Source organism: Oncorhynchus mykiss, chromosome 19, assembly GCF_057628025.1.
Source record: "Oncorhynchus mykiss isolate SJ-2025 chromosome 19, ASM5762802v1, whole genome shotgun sequence".
Taxonomy (NCBI): Eukaryota; Metazoa; Chordata; class Actinopteri; order Salmoniformes; family Salmonidae; genus Oncorhynchus; species Oncorhynchus mykiss.
This window is the reverse complement of record NC_143040.1, coordinates 1,070,143-1,091,867: the sequence shown is the minus strand read 5'-3', so window position 1 is coordinate 1,091,867 and position 21,725 is coordinate 1,070,143. Positions and strand designations below refer to the sequence as shown.

The following is a 21,725-nucleotide window of genomic DNA, read 5'->3' as shown; positions in this document are numbered from 1 at the left end:
ATTCTGGATGAATAAGATCTAGTGAGCCAATCACCAGGACAGAAACAGTTACCAGACCAATGGACAACCAATCACCAGGACAGAAACAGACCAATGGGTAACCAATCACCAGGACAGAAACAGACCAATGGGTAACCAATCACCAGGACAGAAACAGACCAATGGGTAACCAATCACCAGGACAGAAACAGACCAATGGGTAACCAATCACCAGGACAGAAACAGACCAATGGGTAACCAATCACCAGGACAGAAACAGACCAATGGGTAACCAATCACCAGGACAGAAACAGACCAATGGGTAACCAATCACCAGGACAGAAACAGTTGACTGCGGTTCCAGTCAACTGTATTACCATAGAAACAAATGACAACATGTATTCGTTTCCAGATCGTTTGGATATGATATCGGGCCACTTCGGCATAAAAGTGTGTAACATACGATAGAAAACAGTGCTTGACTTGAACTGAAATAGTTTCCGGTACTCATTTTGGGTTCCAGTACTGTTTATATTTAGGTGCAGGAGCGCCACAATACTTTAGAGATAATATTATATAAGACGAACAGGAGTTGAAGCAGTAGACCATTTTGCTACTCTTTAATGATTTGTTATTCTTATCGATAACTTTTTGTTGTTTGGTATTTTCTTAAAACTGCATTGTTGGTTAAAAGGGCGCATTTCACTGTGAGGTCTAGCTACACCTGTTGTATTCGGCGCATGTGACAAAAACAATTTGATTTGAGGTGCCGGTGCTCAGCGTCTGAGCTTCTGCCCAAGTCAAGCACTGGCAATATAAAATATACTTACTTGAATGAACCTATGGCCGGTTTATGGTTTTGGGATATCGGGCTGTGGACTTGATTGGGTTGGAATGGTTCCGTTCCACACGTTCTAGATTTGCAGCGTAACTTTCCGATGGACCAATCCTTGGACAGCCCAGGGACCAGCCAATGGTTATGTCAGCACTCATGGGCGTGATTATTTCTTTTGAATAATTAATACGAGGCATCATGGGACTATTTGAAAGTGGGTTTTATTTAGTCACCATCTCTAGTATCTCAACTTGCATACAACGTTTACACTGCGTAGTCCTTAAATTAGTACAACATGGTAAAACAAAACAATACAAAAGGTTTAAATGGTAATTTATACATTTGAACGAAGTTCAGTTACTATGACAACCATATAAAACTGTTTCACGTACACCTGTCTGTCCATCAAACCAGAGAAAGAAATAATAAACTTGACACTAATATCTTTGCTTATTTAAACTTGACTCGAATAGCTTTGCTTATTTAACCTTGACTCTAATATCTTTGCTTATTTAAACTTGACCCTTAATATCTTTGCTTATTTAAACTTGACCCTTAATATCTTTGCTTATTTAAACTTGACCCTTAATATCTTTGCTTATTTAAACTTGACCCTTAATATCTTTGCTTATTTAAACTCTAATATCTTTGCTTATTTAAACTTGACCCTTAATATCTTTGCTTATTTAAACTTGACCCTTAATATCTTTGCTTATTTAAACTTGACCCTTAATATCTTTGCTTATTTAAACTCTAATATCTTTGCTTATTTAAACTCTAATATCTTTGCTTATTTAAACTATATTTTCTTATGAAAGTCGACTGTGCAGTCTGCATACGGAAGTAGAGTGAAGGGACACAAGCGTCCGCTGGTCAAGTGCTTCTGTAAATGCACGTGCACCACCGTCAACTAAAGACAACAAAACAGACAGGAAGATGCGATAAAGTTATTCTGACTCTCTACACTAGTAAAACAAACTCACAGTGGAAGTGAGCCGATACAAGGTAAGAAACTACTTGTTTTGTTTCGCTAAAGACCACAGCGCTGCTCGTCTTGTCATATAAACTCACAAATCACAGTAGTTTTGATGATAATGATGATGATGATAGTCAAGTTTAAATAAGCAAGTCCGGAGTACCCATAAAGGGGAAATGCTTCGCCCGGTAGGGATGCTTCGAAAGCGGCGTGAAATCAGAGGAAAGCTGGGTGTTCCAACCGGCCTCGGGTCTACTGTGACGTTCCTGTGGCGCTTTTACTTTCGGGAATTCACAAACTCACTCAAACATTTCTCTTTAGTAGGCTACTAATTCCAGCGTCTCTGGCAGACTGATTAGTCAGATTGATTTATAGTACATTTTAATGAGTCGCTTGTCTGCCTGGCCCAAATCCTACTGAACGCCTCGCTGTGCCATGTATACTCATGATGATGTGAATATCTTCTGCTATGCGATCTGGCATAATGTTTATTTGTTGTTAATATGTTTTGCTATGTGATGTTGAGCATTAACTCATGCCGCGTTTAAAACAACTGTGAGGTCAGAACCCGGGAAATATTCGACTTCCCGAATTCAGTGCGTTCAAGACAACTGGGAACTCTGAAAAAAACGAGCCCCAACTGATTTAAAAATCGTTTTGAATAGTCATCCAACTCGGTTTTCCAAGTCGGTAACTCGGGCCTCTTTTTTTAGAGCTTCGACTTTCCCGACCTTAAGATCACTGATGTCATTGGCCTTGTATTTTGCGAGTTCCTAATTGTCTTGAAAGCACCATCAATCCCAGTTGTAAAGATAGGCTAGTCACTAGATAGATGGTCAGGACACTACTGGTACAGCAGGTAGACTAGTAGATAGATAGATAGATAGATAGATGGTCAGGACACTACTGGTACAGCAGGTAGACTAGTCACTAGATAGATGGTCAGGACACTACTGGTACAGCAGGTAGACTAGTCACTAGATAGATGGTCGGGACACTACTCTACTGGTACAGCAGGTAGACTAGTCACTAGATAGATGGTCAGGACACTACTGGTACAGCAGATAGACTAGTTACTAGATAGATGGTCGGGACACTACTGGTACAGCAGGTAGACTAGTCACTAGATAGATGGTCAGGACACTACTGGTACAACAGGTAGACTAGTCACTAGATAGATGGTCAGGACACTACTGGTACAGCAGGTAGACTAGTCACTAGATAAGATGGTCGGGACACTACTGGTACAGCAGGTAGACTAGTCACTAGATAAGATGGTCGGGACACTACTGGTACAGCAGGTAGACTAGTTACTAGAAAGATGGTCGGGACACTACTGGTACAGCAGGTAGACTAGTTACTAGATAGATGGTCGGGACACTACTGGTACAGCAGGTAGACTAGTTACTAGATAGATGGTCGGGACACTACTGGTACAGCAGGTAGACTAGTCACTAGATAAGATGGTCGGGACACTACTGGTACAGCAGGTAGACTAGTCACTAGATAGATGGTCAGGACACTACTCTACTGGTACAGCAGGTAGACTAGTCACTAGATAGATGGTCAGGACACTACTCTACTGGTACAGCAGGTAGACTAGTCACTAGATAGATGGTCAGGACACTACTCTACTGGTACAGCAGGTAGACTACTCACTAGATAAGATGGTCGGGACACTACTGGTACAGCAGGTAGACTAGTCACTAGATAGATGGTCAGGACACTACCGGTACAGCAGGTAGACTAGTCACTAGATAGATGGTCAGGACACTACTGGTACAGCAGGTAGACTAGTCACTAGATAGATGGGCAGGACACTACTGGTACAGCAGGTAGACTAGTCACTAGATAGATGGGCAGGACACTACTGGTACAGCAGGTAGACTAGTCACTAGATAGATGGTCGGGACACTACTCTACTGGTACAGCAGGTAGACTAGTCACTAGATAGATGGTCAGGACACTACTGGTACAGCAGGTAGACTAGTCACTAGATAGATGGTCGGGACACTACTCTACTGGTACAGCAGGTAGACTAGTCACTAGATAGATGGTCAGGACACTACTGGTACAGCAGATAGACTAGTTACTAGATAGATGGTCGGGACACTACTGGTACAGCAGGTAGACTAGTCACTAGATAGATGGTCAGGACACTACTGGTACAACAGGTAGACTAGTCACTAGATAGATGGTCAGGACACTACTGGTACAGCAGGTAGACTAGTCACTAGATAAGATGGTCGGGACACTACTGGTACAGCAGGTAGACTAGTCACTAGATAAGATGGTCGGGACACTACTGGTACAGCAGGTAGACTAGTTACTAGATAGATGGTCGGGACACTACTGGTACAGCAGGTAGACTAGTTACTAGATAGATGGTCGGGACACTACTGGTACAGCAGGTAGACTAGTTACTAGATAGATGGTCGGGACACTACTGGTACAGCAGGTAGACTAGTCACTAGATAAGATGGTCGGGACACTACTGGTACAGCAGGTAGACTAGTCACTAGATAGATGGTCAGGACACTACTCTACTGGTACAGCAGGTAGACTAGTCACTAGATAGATGGTCAGGACACTACTCTACTGGTACAGCAGGTAGACTAGTCACTAGATAGATGGTCAGGACACTACTCTACTGGTACAGCAGGTAGACTACTCACTAGATAAGATGGTCGGGACACTACTGGTACAGCAGGTAGACTAGTCACTAGATAGATGGTCAGGACACTACCGGTACAGCAGGTAGACTAGTCACTAGATAGATGGTCAGGACACTACTGGTACAGCAGGTAGACTAGTCACTAGATAGATGGGCAGGACACTACTGGTACAGCAGGTAGACTAGTCACTAGATAGATGGGCAGGACACTACTGGTACAGCAGGTAGACTAGTCACTAGATAGATGGTCGGGACACTACTGGTACAGCAGGTAGACTAGTCACTAGATAAGATGGTCGGGACACTACTGGTACAGCGGGTAGACTAGTCACTAGATAAGATGGTCGGGACACTACTGGTACAGCAGGTAGACTAGTCACTAGATAGATAGATGGTCGGGACATTACTGGTACAGCAGGTAGACTAGTCACTAGATAGATGGTCAGGACACTACTGGTACAGCAGGTAGACTAGTCACTAGATAAGATGGTCGGGACTCTACTGGTACAGCAGGTAGACTAGTCACTAGATAGATGGTCAGGACACTACTGGTACAGCAGGTAGACTAGTCACTAGATAAGATGGTCGGGACACTACCGGTACAGCAGGTAGACTAGTCACTAGATAGATGGTCAGGACACTACTCTACTGGTACAGCAGGTAGACTAGTCACTAGATAAGATGGTCAGGACACTACTCTACTGGTACAGCAGGTAGACTAGTCACTAGATAGATGGTCAGGACACTACTCTACTGGTACAGCAGGTAGACTAGTCACTAGATAAGATGGTCGGGACACTACTGGTACAGCAGGTAGACTAGTCACTAGATAGATGGTCAGGACACTACTCTACTGGTACAGCAGGTAGACTAGTCACTAGATAGATGGTCAGGACACTACTCTACTGGTACAGCAGGTAGACTAGTCACTAGATAGATGGTCAGGACACTACTCTACTGGTACAGCAGGTAGACTAGTCACTAGATAAGATGGTCGGGACACTACTGGTACAGCAGGTAGACTAGTCACTAGATAAGATGGTCGGGACACTACTGGTACAGCAGGTAGACTAGTTACTAGATAGATGGTCGGGACACTACTGGTACAGCAGGTAGACTAGTCACTAGATAAGATGGTCGGGACACTACTGGTACAGCAGGTAGACTAGTCACTAGATAGATGGTCAGGACACTACTCTACTGGTACAGCAGGTAGACTAGTCACTAGACAGATGGTCAGGACACTACTCTACTGGTACAGCAGGTAGACTAGTCACTAGATAGATGGTCAGGACACTACTGGTACAGCAGGTAGACTAGTCACTAGATAGATGGTCAGGACACTACCGGTACAGCAGGTAGACTAGTCACTAGATAAGATGGTCGGGACACTACTGGTACAGCAGGTAGACTAGTCACTAGATAGATGGTCAGGACACTACTGGTACAGCAGGTAGACTAGTCACTAGATAGATGGTCGGGACACTACTGGTACAGCAGGTAGACTAGTCACTAGATAAGATGGTCGGGACACTACTGGTACAGCGGGTAGACTAGTCACTAGATAAGATGGTCGGGACACTACTGGTACAGCAGGTAGACTAGTCACTAGATAGATGGTCAGGACACTACTGGTACAGCAGGTAGACTAGTCACTAGATAGATAGATGGTCGGGACATTACTGGTACAGCAGGTAGACTAGTCACTAGATAGATGGTCAGGACACTACTGGTACAGCAGGTAGACTAGTCACTAGATAAGATGGTCGGGACTCTACTGGTACAGCAGGTAGACTAGTCACTAGATAGATGGTCAGGACACTACTGGTACAGCAGGTAGACTAGTCACTAGATAGATAGATGGTCGGGACACTACTGGTACAGCAGGTAGACTAGTCACTAGATAGATGGTCAGGACACTACTGGTACAGCAGGTAGACTAGTCACTAGATAGATAGATGGTCGGGACATTACTGGTACAGCAGGTAGACTAGTCACTAGATAGATGGTCAGGACACTACTGGTACAGCAGGTAGACTAGTCACTAGATAAGATGGTCGGGACTCTACTGGTACAGCAGGTAGACTAGTCACTAGATAGATGGTCAGGACACTACTGGTACAGCAGGTAGACTAGTCACTAGATAAGATGGTCGGGACACTACCGGTACAGCAGGTAGACTAGTCACTAGATAGATGGTCAGGACACTACTCTACTGGTACAGCAGGTAGACTAGTCACTAGATAAGATGGTCAGGACACTACTCTACTGGTACAGCAGGTAGACTAGTCACCAGATAAGATGGTCGGGACACTACTGGTACAGCAGGTAGACTAGTCACTAGATAGATGGTCAGGACACTACTCTACTGGTACAGCAGGTAGACTAGTCACTAGATAGATGGTCAGGACACTACTCTACTGGTACAGCAGGTAGACTAGTCACTAGATAGATGGTCAGGACACTCCTCTACTGGTACAGCAGGTAGACTAGTCACTAGATAAGATGGTCGGGACACTACTGGTACAGCAGGTAGACTAGTCACTAGATAAGATGGTCGGGACACTACTGGTACAGCAGGTAGACTAGTCACTAGATAGATGATCGGGACACTATTGGTACAGCGGGTAGACTAGTCACTAGATAAGATGGTAGGGACACTACTGGTACAGCAGGTAGACTAGTCACTAGATAGATGGTCAGGACACTTCTGGTACAGCAGGTAGACTAGTCACTAGATAAGATGGTCGGGACACTACTGGTACAGCAGGTAGACTAGTCACTAGATAGATGGTCGGGACACTACTGGTACAGCAGGTAGACTAGTCACTAGATAGATGGTCAGGACACTACTGGTACAGCAGGTAGACTAGTCACTAGATAGATGGTCGGGACACTACTGGTACAGCAGGTAGACTAGTCACTAGATAAGATGGTCGGGACACTACTGGTACAGCGGGTAGACTAGTCACTAGATAAGATGGTCGGGACACTACTGGTACAGCAGGTAGACTAGTCACTAGATAAGATGGTCGGGACACTACTCTACTGGTACAGCAGGTAGACTAGTCACTAGATAAGATGGTCGGGACACTACTGGTACAGCAGGTAGACTAGTCACTAGATAAGATGGTCGGGACACTACTCTACTGGTACAGCAGGTAGACTAGTCACTAGATAAGATGGTCGGGACACTACTCTACTGGTACAGCAGGTAGACTAGTCACTAGATAGATGGTCAGGACACTACTGGTACAGCAGGTAGACTAGTCACTAGATAGATGGTCAGGACACTACTGGTACAGCAGGTAGACTAGTCACTAGATAGATGGTCAGGACACTACTGGTACAGCAGGTAGACTAGTCACTAGATAGATGGTCAGGACACTACTGGTACAGCAGGTAGACTAGTCACTAGATAAGATGGTCGGGACACTACTCTACTGGTACAGCAGGTAGACTAGTCACTAGATAGATGGTCAGGACACTACTCTACTGGTACAGCAGGTAGACTAGTCACTAGATAAGATGGTCGGGACACTACTGGTACAGCAGGTAGACTAGTCACTAGATAGATGGTCAGGACACTACTGGTACAGCAGGTAGACTAGTCACTAGATAGATGGTCAGGACACTACTGGTACAGCAGGTAGACTAGTCACTAGATAAGATGGTCGGGACACTACTGGTACAGCAGGTAGACTAGTCACTAGATAGATGGTCAGGACACTACTGGTACAGCAGGTAGACTAGTCACTAGATAGATGGTCAGGACACTACTGGTACAGCAGGTAGACTAGTTACTAGATAGATGGTCGGGACACTACTGGTACAGCAGGTAGACTAGTTACTAGATAGATGGTCGGGACACTACTGGTACAGCAGGTAGACTAGTCACTAGATAAGATGGTCGGGACACTACTGGTACAGCAGGTAGACTAGTCACTAGATAGATGGTCAGGACACTACTCTACTGGTACAGCAGGTAGACTAGTCACTAGATAGATGGTCAGGACACTACTCTACTGGTACAGCAGGTAGACTAGTCACTAGATAGATGGTCAGGACACTACTCTACTGGTACAGCAGGTAGACTACTCACTAGATAAGATGGTCGGGACACTACTGGTACAGCAGGTAGACTAGTCACTAGATAGATGGTCAGGACACTACCGGTACAGCAGGTAGACTAGTCACTAGATAGATGGTCAGGACACTACTGGTACAGCAGGTAGACTAGTCACTAGATAGATGGGCAGGACACTACTGGTACAGCAGGTAGACTAGTCACTAGATAGATGGGCAGGACACTACTGGTACAGCAGGTAGACTAGTCACTAGATAGATGGTCGGGACACTACTGGTACAGCAGGTAGACTAGTCACTAGATAAGATGGTCGGGACACTACTGGTACAGCGGGTAGACTAGTCACTAGATAAGATGGTCGGGACACTACTGGTACAGCAGGTAGACTAGTCACTAGATAGATAGATGGTCGGGACATTACTGGTACAGCAGGTAGACTAGTCACTAGATAGATGGTCAGGACACTACTGGTACAGCAGGTAGACTAGTCACTAGATAAGATGGTCGGGACTCTACTGGTACAGCAGGTAGACTAGTCACTAGATAGATGGTCAGGACACTACTGGTACAGCAGGTAGACTAGTCACTAGATAAGATGGTCGGGACACTACCGGTACAGCAGGTAGACTAGTCACTAGATAGATGGTCAGGACACTACTCTACTGGTACAGCAGGTAGACTAGTCACTAGATAAGATGGTCAGGACACTACTCTACTGGTACAGCAGGTAGACTAGTCACTAGATAGATGGTCAGGACACTACTCTACTGGTACAGCAGGTAGACTAGTCACTAGATAAGATGGTCGGGACACTACTGGTACAGCAGGTAGACTAGTCACTAGATAGATGGTCAGGACACTACTCTACTGGTACAGCAGGTAGACTAGTCACTAGATAGATGGTCAGGACACTACTCTACTGGTACAGCAGGTAGACTAGTCACTAGATAGATGGTCAGGACACTACTCTACTGGTACAGCAGGTAGACTAGTCACTAGATAAGATGGTCGGGACACTACTGGTACAGCAGGTAGACTAGTCACTAGATAAGATGGTCGGGACACTACTGGTACAGCAGGTAGACTAGTTACTAGATAGATGGTCGGGACACTACTGGTACAGCAGGTAGACTAGTTACTAGATAGATGGTCGGGACACTACTGGTACAGCAGGTAGACTAGTTACTAGATAGATGGTCGGGACACTACTGGTACAGCAGGTAGACTAGTCACTAGATAAGATGGTCGGGACACTACTGGTACAGCAGGTAGACTAGTCACTAGATAGATGGTCAGGACACTACTCTACTGGTACAGCAGGTAGACTAGTCACTAGACAGATGGTCAGGACACTACTCTACTGGTACAGCAGGTAGACTAGTCACTAGATAGATGGTCAGGACACTACTGGTACAGCAGGTAGACTAGTCACTAGATAGATGGTCAGGACACTACCGGTACAGCAGGTAGACTAGTCACTAGATAAGATGGTCGGGACACTACTGGTACAGCAGGTAGACTAGTCACTAGATAGATGGGCAGGACACTACTGGTACAGCAGGTAGACTAGTCACTAGATAGATGGTCAGGACACTACTGGTACAGCAGGTAGACTAGTCACTAGATAGATGGTCGGGACACTACTGGTACAGCAGGTAGACTAGTCACTAGATAAGATGGTCGGGACACTACTGGTACAGCGGGTAGACTAGTCACTAGATAAGATGGTCGGGACACTACTGGTACAGCAGGTAGACTAGTCACTAGATAGATGGTCAGGACACTACTGGTACAGCAGGTAGACTAGTCACTAGATAGATAGATGGTCGGGACATTACTGGTACAGCAGGTAGACTAGTCACTAGATAGATGGTCAGGACACTACTGGTACAGCAGGTAGACTAGTCACTAGATAAGATGGTCGGGACTCTACTGGTACAGCAGGTAGACTAGTCACTAGATAGATGGTCAGGACACTACTGGTACAGCAGGTAGACTAGTCACTAGATAAGATGGTCGGGACACTACCGGTACAGCAGGTAGACTAGTCACTAGATAGATGGTCAGGACACTACTCTACTGGTACAGCAGGTAGACTAGTCACTAGATAAGATGGTCAGGACACTACTCTACTGGTACAGCAGGTAGACTAGTCACCAGATAAGATGGTCGGGACACTACTGGTACAGCAGGTAGACTAGTCACTAGATAGATGGTCAGGACACTACTCTACTGGTACAGCAGGTAGACTAGTCACTAGATAGATGGTCAGGACACTACTCTACTGGTACAGCAGGTAGACTAGTCACTAGATAGATGGTCAGGACACTCCTCTACTGGTACAGCAGGTAGACTAGTCACTAGATAAGATGGTCGGGACACTACTGGTACAGCAGGTAGACTAGTCACTAGATAAGATGGTCGGGACACTACTGGTACAGCAGGTAGACTAGTCACTAGATAGATGATCGGGACACTATTGGTACAGCGGGTAGACTAGTCACTAGATAAGATGGTAGGGACACTACTGGTACAGCAGGTAGACTAGTCACTAGATAGATGGTCAGGACACTTCTGGTACAGCAGGTAGACTAGTCACTAGATAAGATGGTCGGGACACTACTGGTACAGCAGGTAGACTAGTCACTAGATAGATGGTCGGGACACTACTGGTACAGCAGGTAGACTAGTCACTAGATAGATGGTCAGGACACTACTGGTACAGCAGGTAGACTAGTCACTAGATAGATGGTCGGGACACTACTGGTACAGCAGGTAGACTAGTCACTAGATAAGATGGTCGGGACACTACTGGTACAGCGGGTAGACTAGTCACTAGATAAGATGGTCGGGACACTACTGGTACAGCAGGTAGACTAGTCACTAGATAAGATGGTCGGGACACTACTCTACTGGTACAGCAGGTAGACTAGTCACTAGATAAGATGGTCGGGACACTACTGGTACAGCAGGTAGACTAGTCACTAGATAAGATGGTCGGGACACTACTCTACTGGTACAGCAGGTAGACTAGTCACTAGATAAGATGGTCGGGACACTACTCTACTGGTACAGCAGGTAGACTAGTCACTAGATAGATGGTCAGGACACTACTGGTACAGCAGGTAGACTAGTCACTAGATAGATGGTCAGGACACTACTGGTACAGCAGGTAGACTAGTCACTAGATAGATGGTCAGGACACTACTGGTACAGCAGGTAGACTAGTCACTAGATAGATGGTCAGGACACTACTGGTACAGCAGGTAGACTAGTCACTAGATAAGATGGTCGGGACACTACTCTACTGGTACAGCAGGTAGACTAGTCACTAGATAGATGGTCAGGACACTACTCTACTGGTACAGCAGGTAGACTAGTCACTAGATAAGATGGTCGGGACACTACTGGTACAGCAGGTAGACTAGTCACTAGATAGATGGTCAGGACACTACTGGTACAGCAGGTAGACTAGTCACTAGATAGATGGTCAGGACACTACTGGTACAGCAGGTAGACTAGTCACTAGATAAGATGGTCGGGACACTACTGGTACAGCAGGTAGACTAGTCACTAGATAGATGGTCAGGACACTACTGGTACAGCAGGTAGACTAGTCACTAGATAGATGGTCAGGACACTACTGGTACAGCAGGTAGACTAGTCACTAGATAAGATGGTCGGGACACTACTGGTACAGCAGGTAGACTAGTCACTAGATAGATGGTCAGGACACTACTGGTACAGCAGGTAGACTAGTCACTAGATAGATGGTCGGGACACTACTGGTACAGCAGGTAGACTAGTCACTAGATAAGATGGTCGGGACACTACTGGTACAGCAGGTAGACTAGTCACTAGATAGATGGTCAGGACACTACTGGTACAGCAGGTAGACTAGTCACTAGATAGATGGTCGGGACACTACTGGTACAGCAGGTAGACTAGTCACTAGATAAGATGGTCGGGACACTACTGGTACAGCAGGTAGACTAGTCACTAGATAAGATGGTAGGGACACTACTGGTACAGCAGGTAGACTAGTCACTAGATAGATGGTCAGGACACTTCTGGTACAGCAGGTAGACTAGTCACTAGATAAGATGGTCGGGACACTACTGGTACAGCAGGTAGACTAGTCACTAGATAGATGGTCGGGACACTACTGGTACAGCAGGTAGACTAGTCACTAGATAGATGGTCAGGACACTACTGGTACAGCAGGTAGACTAGTCACTAGATAGATGGTCGGGACACTACTGGTACAGCAGGTAGACTAGTCACTAGATAAGATGGTCGGGACACTACTGGTACAGCGGGTAGACTAGTCACTAGATAAGATGGTCGGGACACTACTGGTACAGCAGGTAGACTAGTCACTAGATAAGATGGTCGGGACACTACTCTACTGGTACAGCAGGTAGACTAGTCACTAGATAAGATGGTCGGGACACTACTGGTACAGCAGGTAGACTAGTCACTAGATAAGATGGTCGGGACACTACTCTACTGGTACAGCAGGTAGACTAGTCACTAGATAAGATGGTCGGGACACTACTCTACTGGTACAGCAGGTAGACTAGTCACTAGATAGATGGTCAGGACACTACTGGTACAGCAGGTAGACTAGTCACTAGATAGATGGTCAGGACACTACTGGTACAGCAGGTAGACTAGTCACTAGATAGATGGTCAGGACACTACTGGTACAGCAGGTAGACTAGTCACTAGATAGATGGTCAGGACACTACTGGTACAGCAGGTAGACTAGTCACTAGATAAGATGGTCGGGACACTACTCTACTGGTACAGCAGGTAGACTAGTCACTAGATAGATGGTCAGGACACTACTCTACTGGTACAGCAGGTAGACTAGTCACTAGATAAGATGGTCGGGACACTACTGGTACAGCAGGTAGACTAGTCACTAGATAGATGGTCAGGACACTACTGGTACAGCAGGTAGACTAGTCACTAGATAGATGGTCAGGACACTACTGGTACAGCAGGTAGACTAGTCACTAGATAAGATGGTCGGGACACTACTGGTACAGCAGGTAGACTAGTCACTAGATAGATGGTCAGGACACTACTGGTACAGCAGGTAGACTAGTCACTAGATAGATGGTCAGGACACTACTGGTACAGCAGGTAGACTAGTCACTAGATAAGATGGTCGGGACACTACTGGTACAGCAGGTAGACTAGTCACTAGATAGATGGTCAGGACACTACTGGTACAGCAGGTAGACTAGTCACTAGATAGATGGTCGGGACACTACTGGTACAGCAGGTAGACTAGTCACTAGATAAGATGGTCGGGACACTACTGGTACAGCAGGTAGACTAGTCACTAGATAGATGGTCAGGACACTACTGGTACAGCAGGTAGACTAGTCACTAGATAGATGGTCGGGACACTACTGGTACAGCAGGTAGACTAGTCACTAGATAAGATGGTCGGGACACTACTGGTACAGCAGGTAGACTAGTCACTAGATAGATGGTCGGGACACTACTGGTACAGCAGGTAGACTAGTCACTAGATAGATGGTCGGGACACTACTGGTACAGCAGGTAGACTAGTCACTAGATAAGATGGTCGGGACACTACTGGTACAGCAGGTAGACTAGTCACTAGATAGATGGTCAGGACACTACTGGTACAGCAGGTAGACTAGTCACTAGATAGATGGTCAGGACACTACTGGTACAGCAGGTAGACTAGTCACTAGATAAGATGGTCGGGACACTACTGGTACAGCAGGTAGACTAGTCACTAGATAGATGGTCAGGACACTACTGGTACAGCAGGTAGACTAGTCACTAGATAGATGGTCAGGACACTACTGGTACAGCAGGTAGACTAGTCACTAGATAAGATGGTCGGGACACTACTGGTACAGCAGGTAGACTAGTCACTAGATAGATGGTCAGGACACTACTGGTACAGCAGGTAGACTAGTCACTAGATAGATGGTCGGGACACTACTGGTACAGCAGGTAGACTAGTCACTAGATAAGATGGTCGGGACACTACTGGTACAGCAGGTAGACTAGTCACTAGATAGATGGTCAGGACACTACTGGTACAGCAGGTAGACTAGTCACTAGATAGATGGTCAGGACACTACTGGTACAGCAGGTAGACTAGTCACTAGATAAGATGGTCGGGACACTACTGGTACAGCAGGTAGACTAGTCACTAGATAGATGGTCAGGACACTACTGGTACAGCAGGTAGACTAGTCACTAGATAGATGGTCGGGACACTACTGGTACAGCAGGTAGACTAGTCACTAGATAAGATGGTCGGGACACTACTGGTACAGCAGGTAGACTAGTCACTAGACGATTTGTGACTTTGCTTCTGTATAAGTGGTCTTTACAGTTTTGGGTAAACAAACAACACACACACACACAACAACACACCACACACACACACACACATCGTCTCTCTCTCTCTCCTGCGAGTTGAAAATCAGAGGTATCCTGAGACTGGGACCTGATCTATCTAGCCAATCAAATCATTGCTTCTCAACACCAACACGGCTGTTTCTCTCTTTCCAATGCCCCGGGGATTGGGTGTGTGTGTGGGTGTGTTGGAAGCTGTCTTCAACCTCAAACCTCTGTCGCTCTTTCTCTGAGGGAATTCATTCAGTAGTACGCTGTGTGTGTGCAGCGCTGTGTGTGTGTTAATGATAATGTGTTATATATAGCCAGCCGTCTCTACAGCAGCTCGGATCCTAAAACATCAACAGAATCAACTACACTGTTATTCTGGGTTAGTTTGTACTCCTCTCTGTCTCTCTCTCTCTGTCTCTCTCTCTCTCTCTCTGCCTCTCTCTCTCTGTCTCTCTCTCTCTCTCTCTCTTTCTCTCCTCTGCCTCTTTCTCTCCCCTCCCCCTACCTCTCTACCCTCCAGTCTGTCTGTCTGTCCTGTCTGTCTGCTAGATGTGTGGTATATTACAGTAATAGTAGTGATTCCAGTCACGTCCTGCAGCTCAGCTTGTTCAATAGGACTGAAATAGACCATCTGGATATGAAGCCATCAGGAAGATGGGAAGTTACACACACACGCAGATGTACACACACAGATGTACACACACAGATGTACACACACACAGATGTACACACACATACACACACAGATGTGTACACACACACATCAGTCCATTGAAAACACTTGATGTGTGTTCTATTGTGTAGATATGAGGTAGGAAGCCTGACTATATTTAGCTGCTAGAGAGCAAGGTCCCCTCTCTCTCACCCTCCTCTCTCACCCTCCTCTCTCTCACCCTCCTCTCTCTCACCCTCCTCTCTCTCACCCTCTCCTCCCCTCTCACCCTCCTACCTCTCTCTCCTCCCTCCCCTCTCACTCTCCTCCCTCTCTCTCTCCTCCCTCCCCTCTCTCTCCTCCCCTCTCACCCTCCTACCTCTCTCTCCTCCCTCCCCTCTCACTCTCCTCCCTCTCTCTCTCCTCCCTCCCCTCTCTCTCCTCCCCTCTCACCCTCCCCCCTCTCTCTCCCTCCTCTCCCTCCTCACCCTCCTCCTCCCTCTCTTCACAGGGCTGAGTAAATTATTAAAGACTGCTCTTTATTTGGCTGTCCTCTCTCTCTCTCTCCAACCATTTAGTGTGTGTGTGTGTGTGTGTGTGTGTGTGTGTGAGAGAGTCTGAGGAGTGCCGTTTGAAAAGGGTCTCTGCTGCTCCGCTCTCAATACACACACACACACACACACACACACACACACACACACACACACACACACACACATTCCCTCAGAATCATGAAAGAGAGCGACAGAGTGAGAGAGAGGTCGAATGTTATTGGCTGGTTTGATGAGATTGAACGATAAGAATGCTTAGCTTCCAACATACACACACACACACACACACACACACAATCCCCGGGGCATTGGAAAGAGAGAAACAGCCGTGTTGAGAAGTAACGATTTGATTGGCTAGATAGATCAGGTCCCAGGATATCTCCGATACACAACTCACAGGAGAGAGAGAGACGGTGTGTGTGTGTAACTTTGGTGTAGATTTTACAGTGAAATGCTTATGAGCCTTTCCCAACAAGGCCAGAGTTTAAAGATGGTAACGAGGAAAAATATAACGGAGCTATATACAGGAAGTACCAGATCAATGTGGAGCTATATACAGGAAGTAGCAGATCAATGTGGAGCTATATACAGGAAGTACCAGATCAATGTGGAGCTATATACAGGAAGTACCAGATCAATGTGGAGCTATATACAGGAAGTACCAGATCAATGTGGAGCTATATACAGTAAGTAGCAGATCAATGTGGAGCTATATACAGGAAGTAGACATGTACATGAAGGCAGGGTAAAGTGAATTCCAATTTCCCAGAATTCTCGTCTGGAAATGCGTCTACTGTAATTCCAGCTCTGCTCTCCAGTGATTATGATCACACACACTCACACACAAACACACACTTCCACTTCCTGAAGTGTCATGGCAGGGATGTAAGGAGGAAATAGAAGTATGGAAGGGTAGGGCCCTGGATGGATGGGTGTGTGTGTGTGTGTGTTAGGTTATCATTGGGCCCTGGATGGATGGTGTGTGTTAGGTTATCATCAGCCTGTAGATGGATGGTGTGTGTGTTAGGTTATCATCCGTCTGTGGATGGATGGTGTGTGTGTTAGGTTATCATCCGTCTGTGGATGGATGGTGTGTGTGTTAGGTTATCATCAGTCTGTAGATGGATGGTGTGGGTGTGTGTGTTAGGTTATCGTCAGTCTGTAGATGGATGGTGTGTGTGTGTTAGGTTATCATCAGTCTGTAGATGGATGGTGTGTGTGTTAGGTTATCATCAGTCTGTAGATGGATGGTGTGGGTGTGTGTGTTAGGTTATCATCAGTCTGTAGATGGATGGTGTGTGTGTGTGTGTTAGGTTATCATCAGTCGGTGGATGGATGGTGTGTGTGTTAGGTTATCATCAGTCTGTGAATGGATGGTGTGTGTGTGTTAGGTTATCATCAGTCTGTGGATGGATGGTGTGTGTGTGTTAGGTTATCATCCGTCTGTGGATGGATTGTGTGTTAGATTATCGTCAGTCTGGATGGATGGTGTGTGTGTTAGGTTATCATCAGTCTGTGGATGGATGGTGTGTGTGTTAGATTATCGTCAGTCTGGATGGATGGTGTGTGTGTTCGTCAGTCTGTGGATGGGTGTGTGTGTTCGTCAGTCTGTGGATGGATGGTGTGTGTGTGTGTTAGGTTATCATCAGTCTGTGGATAGATGGTGTGTGTGTTAGGTTATCATCAGTCTGTGGATGGATGGTGTGTGTGTTAGGTTATCATCAGTCTGTGGATGGATGGTGTGTGTGTGTGTGTGTGTTAGGTTAGGTTATCATCAGTCTGTGGATGGATGGTGTGTGTGTGTGTTAGGTTATCATCAGTCTGTGGATGGATGGTGTGTGTGTGAGGTTATCATCAGTCTGTAGATGGACGGTGTGAGTCCCTGGCTTGGCCCAGGGAGAAACCACGTTAGCTGTCTGTAGAGGGCCTCTTCCAAGCGACCAATCTGTCTGAAGGATGTGGTCGCTGAGTGACCAATCACTCTTGAGTTTCATTTCTCCTCCGAGTCTCGTTCCAACTCTTCTAAGAAACTCTCCTTCTCTGTGGTTGTAGAGTGTGTGTGTGGTTGTAGAGTGTGTGTGTGGTTGTAGAGTGTGTGTGTGGTTGTAGAGTGTGTGTGTGGTTGTAGAGTGTGTGTGTGGTTGTAGAGTGTGTGTGTGGTTGTAGAGTGTGTGTGTGGTTGTAGAGTGTGTGTGTGGTTGTAGAGTGTGTGTGTGGTTGTAGAGTGTGTGTGTGGTTGTAGAGTGTGTGTGTGGTTGTAGAGTGTGTGTGTGGTTGTAGAGTGTGTGTGTGGTTGTAGAGTGTGTGTGGTTGTAGTGTGTGTGGTTGTAGTGGGTGTGGTTGTAGTGGGTGTGGTGTGTGTGGTTGTAGAGTGTGTGTGTGGTTGTAGTGTGTGTGTGTGTGTGTGTGTGTGGTTGTAGTGTGGGTGTGGTTGTAGTGTGGTTGTAGTGTGTGTGTGTGTGTGTGGTTGTAGAGTGTGTGTGTGTGGTTGTAGAGTGTGTGTGGTTGTAGTGTGTGTGTGTGTGGTTGTAGAGTGTGTGTGTGTGTGGTTGTAGAGTGTGTGTGTGTGTGTGGTTGTAGAGTGTGTGTGTGTGGTTGTAGAGTGTGTGTGTGTTCTCTCCAGCTTATTGTTTTGTCTCTGAGCTGCACAGCTCTGCATTGATCCTATGTATATATTTCTATTAGAGACTGCATTAGACAGTGTGTCTATATCCTACTGTAGCAGAGGTCTGTATGTAGACTACATTCTGCTAGGTGTGTCTATATCCTACTGTAGCAGAGGTCTGTATGTAGACTACATTCTGCTAGGTGTGTCTATATCCTACTGTAGTAGAGAGGTCTGTATGTAGACTACATTCTGCTAGGTGTGTCTATATCCTACTGTAGCAGAGGTCTGTATGTAGACTACATTCTGCTAGGTGTGTCTATATCCTACTGTAGTAGAGAGGTCTGTATGTAGACTACATTCTGCTAGGTGTGTCTATATCCTACTGTAGTAGAGAGGTCTGTATGTAGACTACATTCTGCTAGGTGTGTCTATATCCTACTGTAGTAGAGAGGTCTGTATGTAGACTACATTCTGCTAGGTGTGTCTATATCCTACTGTAGCAGAGGTCTGTATGTAGACTACATTCTGCTAGGTGTGTCTATATCCTACTGTAGTAGAGAGGTCTGTATGTAGACTACATTCTGCTAGGTGTGTCTATATCCTACTGTAGTAGAGGTCTGTATGTAGACTACATTCTGCTAGGTGTGTCTATATCCTACTGTAGTAGAGAGGTCTGTATGTAGACTACATTCTGCTAGGTGTGTCTATATCCTACTGTAGTAGAGAGGTCTGTATGTAGACTACATTCTGCTAGGTGTGTCTATATCCTACTGTAGTAGAGGTCTGTATGTAGACTACATTCTGCTAGGTGTGTCTATATCCTACTGTAGTAGAGGTCTGTATGTAGACTACATTCTGCTAGGTGTGTCTATATCCTACTGTAGCAGAGGTCTGTATGTAGACTACATTCTGCTAGGTGTGTCTATATCCTACTGTAGCAGAGGTCTGTATGTAGACTACATTCTGCTAGGTGTGTCTATATCCTACTGTAGTAGAGAGGTCTGTATGTAGACTACATTATGCTAGGTGTGTCTATATCCTACTGTAGTAGAGAGGTCTGTATGTAGACTACATTCTGCTAGGTGTGTCTATATCCTACTGTAGCAGAGGTCTGTATGTAGACTACATTCTGCTAGGTGTGTCTATATCCTACTGTAGTAGAGGTCTGTATGTAGACTACATTCTGCTAGGTGTGTCTATATCCTACTGTAGTAGAGGTCTGTATGTAGACTACATTCTGCTAGGTGTGTCTATATCCTACTGTAGCAGAGGTCTGTATGTAGACTACATTCTGCTAGGTGTGTCTATATCCTACTGTAGTAGAGAGGTCTGTATGTAGACTACATTCTGCTAGGTGTGTCTATATCCTACTGTAGCAGAGGTCTGTATGTAGACTACATTCTGCTAGGTGTGTCTATATCCTACTGTAGCAGAGGTCTGTTGTATGTAGGGTGTGTCCATTGGGTTAGTCAGGAAGGTGACTGGATGGTTGTTGCCCTGCGGTGCGGAGCCCGGAGAGCGGGGAAGAAATGGGATGGGTCCTCGGGGAAGAAATGGGATGGGTCCTCGGGGAAGAAATGGGATGGGTCCTCGGGGAAGAAATGGGATGGGTCCTCGGGGAAGAAATGGGATGGGTCCTCGGGGAAGAAATGGGATGGGTCCTCGGGGAAGAAATGGGATGGGTCCTCGGAAGAAATGGGAAGAGAAGGGATGTAATCAATCAATCAAATGTATTGATAAAGCCCTTCTTACATCAGCTGATATCTCAAAGTGCTGTACAGAAACCCAGGCTAAAACCCCAAACAGCAAGCAATGCAGGTGTAGAAGCACGGTGGCTAGGAAAAACTACCTAGAAAGGCCAAAACCAATGAAGTAACCTAGAGAGGAACCAGGCTATGAGGGGTGGCCAGTCCTCTTCTGGCTGTGCCTGGTATACTTTAGAAACCTAGAGAGGAACCAGGCTATGAGGGGTGGCCAGTCCTCTTCTGGCTGTGCCTGGTGGAGATTAGAAACCTAGAGAGGAACCAGGCTCTGAGAGGTGGGCCAGTCCTCTTCTGGCTGTGCCTGGTGGAGATTAGAAACCTAGAGAGGAACCAGGCTATGAGGGGTGGGCCAGTCCTCCTCTGGCTGTGCCTGGTGGAGATTAGAAACCTAGAGAGGAACCAGGCTCTGAGAGGTGGGCCAGTCCTCTTCTGGCTGTGCCTGGTGGAGATTAGAAACCTAGAGAGGAACCAGGCTATGAGGGGTGGCCAGTCCTCTTCTGGCTGTGCCTGGTGGAGATTAGAAACCTAGAGAGGAACCAGGCTATGAGGGGTGGCCAGTCCTCTTCTGGCTGTGCCTGGTGGAGATTAGAAACCTAGAGAGGAACCAGGCTCTGAGAGGTGGGCCAGTCCTCTTCTGGCTGTGCCTGGTGGAGATTAGAAACCTAGAGAGGAACCAGGCTATGAGGGGTGGGCCAGTCCTCCTCTGGCTGTGCCGGGTGGAGATTGTAACAGAACATGGCCAAGATGATTGGTCCTCGGGGATCCACTCAGCCATTAACAATCTCTGGGAATGCTGCAATGCAGATGGAGATGGAGAGAGGAGAGGTGACAGGGAAGAGAGGAGATGAGAGGAGATGAGGAACAGACAGAGTTCTTCTCAGTTGGTTCTGAGGATTCATTATTATTATTATTATATTATTCATAATTCATTAGATGAGAGACAGTGTCCATCTCCTCATTGCTCTCTAATTCATTAGATGAGAGAGACAGTGTCCATCTCCTCATTGCTCTCTAATTCATTAGATGAGAGAGACAGTGTCCATCTCCTCATTGCTCTCTAATTCATTAGATGAGAGACAGTGTCCATCTCCTCATTGCTCTCTAATTCATTAGATGAGAGACAGTGTCCATCTCCTCATTGCTCTCTAATTCATTAGATGAGAGAGACGGTGTCCATCTCCTCATTGCTCTCTAA

General features: G+C 46.2%; 1 protein-coding gene across 4 annotated transcripts in view; it reads left to right on the top strand.

Annotated features, from left to right (window-relative positions):
• The first annotated feature begins 1,582 nt into the window (after positions 1 to 1,582).
• The window catches only part of LOC149974621 (kelch-like protein 5), a 63,252-nt gene continuing 43,109 nt past the window's right edge, over positions 1,583 to 21,725 (top strand). For 3 of the 4 annotated variants that reach the window (XM_090209762.1, XM_090209764.1, XM_090209763.1), the window contains exon 1: positions 1,585 to 1,819. The gene's annotated coding sequence lies outside the window, so the exon portion shown is untranslated. Of the gene's footprint in view, positions 1,820 to 21,725 lie in introns of all 4 variants that reach the window. The other variant, XM_090209761.1, reaches the window with a different exon arrangement.